Source organism: Corvus brachyrhynchos, unplaced genomic scaffold (assembly GCF_000691975.1).
Source record: "Corvus brachyrhynchos isolate BGI_N302 unplaced genomic scaffold, ASM69197v1 scaffold514, whole genome shotgun sequence".
NCBI classification, from domain to species: Eukaryota; Metazoa; Chordata; class Aves; order Passeriformes; family Corvidae; genus Corvus; species Corvus brachyrhynchos.
In genome coordinates, this window is record NW_008238319.1 from 660,449 (window position 1) to 663,835 (window position 3,387).

The 3,387-nt window shown below is 52.9% G+C and overlaps 1 protein-coding gene across 28 annotated transcripts in view; it reads right to left on the bottom strand.

Moving 5' to 3' along the window:
• The window catches only part of JAKMIP3 (Janus kinase and microtubule interacting protein 3), a 51,576-nt gene that overhangs the window by 39,400 nt on the left and 8,789 nt on the right, over positions 1-3,387 (bottom strand). For 12 of the 28 annotated variants that reach the window (XM_017733835.1, XM_017733838.1, XM_017733834.1 and 9 more), the window contains exon 1: positions 285-2,404. The exons of 3 other annotated variants lie outside the window; for them this stretch is intronic. The gene's annotated coding sequence lies outside the window, so the exon portion shown is untranslated. 13 more of the 28 variants (XM_017733852.1, XM_017733851.1, XM_017733850.1 and 10 more) reach the window with 7 other exon arrangements.

Genomic DNA, 3,387 nt, shown 5'->3' on the forward strand with positions numbered 1-3,387 from the left:
GGATGTGCCCGGCATCTGCCTCGGCACAGCCATCAGCCCCCACCCTGCGAGCCACGAACGCGGCGGCACGTTCCCGCAGCCGGAATTAAACTTACGGAGCACTTCGATGAGATTTAAAAAATCATTTCAGGCGAGAAAAGCACCTGGGCAGCATCCTGGACCGCCTCTGCTCACCTCTGCTTCAACTCCAGCAGCGCGGCGTCTCCCGGCTTGTCACGGCTCCAGCTCCGAGGGGCTGTGACTCAGCAAAGGGAGCAGCTTTTTATTTTTCAGATGGAACTTACCAAACCGTGCCAATATTACGGGGAGGATCTGCTTCCTGGATCCACCGCTCTGCCAGCCTCTCCCGAGGTATTTCCACTGAACCCTCCCCATCTGGTTACGTTACGACAACAGGAAACGGTTTCTTGGGGGAAAAAAAAATCAAATGCAAAGCCTGCATGGGAACCGGGCTGGGCGAGGAAGGAAAGACTTCCAGCCTCTACCTACCCTGGATTGAAAAGCAAAGGTGACGTCTCATTGCTAGCCTGGGAGTTCGGCTGCTCCGAGCCGGACATGCTGGGATGTGCGAGTGCCTGTGCTGAGCTGGAGCTCGGAACGGGAGCCCCAGCTCGGGGAGCCCCTGCCCGAGGAGCCCCTGCCCGGGGAGCCCCAGCCCGAGGCTGGCAGGGCTGGCAGGTGCCCCCCGAGTGAGGCCGCTGCCCGGCTGGCTCGGGGAGGATCCCTCTGGCCCTTCCACAGGCAGCAGGATCCCCCTGCACCCCGCGGCTCACGGCAGGGACAGAGCTCCTCACCCCAGCCCTGGGCCACGGGCCAGACCCCACTGCTTCCCTCGGCTCTGCCCTGCCCAAAACACGGAGAAACAGCCCAGGGAATCTGTCAGTGGGGTCTCAGGTGAGTTGTGAAGGGCTGAGATCCCCCTCTGCGAGGCCGAGCCTGCCTGGGCGGGCAGAACCACAGGTACAGGGCACGACCCAGCTGAGCAACCTGCGGCTGCCTCTGGTACAGGTGTGAACTCCAACAGCTCAGCAGCCAACGCTGATCCACACTACAAAATCCCCAGCCTGTCCCAGTGTAACCCCCAGGCTCTTACACCACCCTACACATGTGCAGGTGTCTCCAGAAGCGCTGCACCCACAGCTCCAGGCCCAGCAATCCAGGTTGGACACACGGACACTGCCCTGTCCCTGCTCACCCCTGCCCTGCCCTTGGAATTTATGACCATGAGAAAAGTGCCTGTTCCTACAGAGAGGGAAAGCTGGAAGTTACTTCCAGAATGATCCAACCAGAAGTGCTCCAGAACCCAGCCTGTGACAAATTAGCAAATATGTCCTTTAATTACAGAAAGCTTTTCCCTTCGATTTTTTAATTAGAAGCAAGAATGCAGATGCCATTTACATAAAAGGACTGTCTTGTTTTCCCTCCTGTGCTGGCACTACCGAATCCCAAACACATCCTGCAAATTTCCATGGATTTAACAAAGTCCTCAAGGTTACAAAGCTTCTGACCATCACGTTTTGAGATACAGGGTGCTTCAGCAGCAGCCAAAAGTTGGTGCAGAAGAGATACAGAGGACATATGTATAGAAGAGATACATACAGAATTCTGACACCTCTGCAGACATAGATCTGTTTAAACAATTAAAATATTAAAAACCATCAGGTACAGTTTTCAGGTATGAGCCAATGAACAGTATCCTCTTTAAAAAGAGAAATACAAGGTGCAGTTGAGTTTTAGAATGGCTCAATGAGTGAATGAGTAAGAAAGCAGAAGAATGACATTTTCATGTCACGCAGGAGACATGAGGTGAATACTTGAATAAAAAACCAATAAAAACAGGAAAAAAAAAATCAATATTAGCCTCAAGCACTAAAGAATCCTAATTTAAAAGAGCCTCTAAACCCCCAGGAGACCACGGCTGGCTGTCTTCCTGCTGCCAGAGTTACTGCTCAGAGCAGCCCCAGAAGCTCCAGCCACTGGCCTGGCTTCAAAGGGAAGGGAGGCACCAGCCCAGACCCCCCCAAGGAGAGAATCCACCAGACTGCCCCTAATTACACACCAGCAATGCCTCTGGCAGAGGGGAGACAGACCTGAGGAAAGGCTGTAACCTCTCCATCTCAAACTCAGCCACTTCTTTCAGCAGTCTGACTCTTGTATTTGTTACATCCTTAAAATCCCAGGTTGATTTGGGTTGCAGAGGCTCTCTGCAACCCAAAAGCTCCTCTCACTCCACCCCTGCCATGGCAGGGACACCTTCCACTATCCCAGGTTGTTCCAAGCCCTGTCCAACCTGGCCTTGGACACTTCCAACCCATACCGTGGGCTGGGAACCTTCCAGTAGAGTAGGAAATAAACCGGAGGGAATGGAAATGAAATATCCTGTTTTGAGCTGAACAGAGCTTTCAGTGCTCAAAGTTTGCCCGGTCCTGCCCTGCTCCCCTCCCTGCTCCCCTCCACGCCCAGGGAAAGGCCTCTCCCCAGGGGTTCTCCGGCAGCCCCCAGCAGGATCCGAGAGGGCTCGCTGCATCCCTGCACAGCGACACCATCCCTCTCCTGACTGGATTAAGGAAAAGACTACTTTCTTCGCTGGCAAACGGGCTTGTAGCCAAACAGATCTTGAAAACAAATACATCCTCAGGAGCAACTTCCCCAGGCAGCAGCTCCAGAGCAGAGCTCAGCAGCCTGGCAGCCGCTGCCGTTGCCATGGAGGCCGTACCCGCTCTTCTTCTGCCTTTTCTTTTTCTTTTTTTAAAAAAAGGGCAATAACTGCTGCAGATCAGCAACTGAGATTTCCAGTGAGCTCTCACAGGCTGCAGGCACAAGGCAGTATCTCACACACAGAATCTCAGAATCATTTAGGTTGGAAAAGACGTCTAAGACCATCAAGTACAACCTGTGCTTGACCCCCACCTGGTCTCCAGCCCAGAGCACTGAGTGCCATGTCCAGGTCTCCCTTGGGCACCTCCAGGGATGGGCACTCCACCACCTCACACAGATACTGTGGCAAACTTTGCTGCCTGGAACATTTTTTTTTATGATGGATTCATTTCTCAATCATTTTAGTCAAAACATTCAGATGAAAAATCGAGATGCTGTCAGAAATGAAACTGAAATGTTTTAGAATGGCATTTGAATTTTTAGAAGCACTTATGTTTAATTAAAATCAAGAATTTTAAAAGCCCTATTTTGAAACTGGAGCCCCTCTGCCATGGAGCCAGGCTGGGAGAGCTGGGGGGCTCATCTGGAGAGGAGAAGGATCCAGGGAGAGCTCAGAGCCCCTTGCAGGGCCTAAAGGGGCTCCAGGAGAGCTGGAGAGGGACTGGGGACAAGGACACAGAGGGACAGGACACAGGGAATGGCTTTCCAGTGCCACAGGGCAGGGCTGGA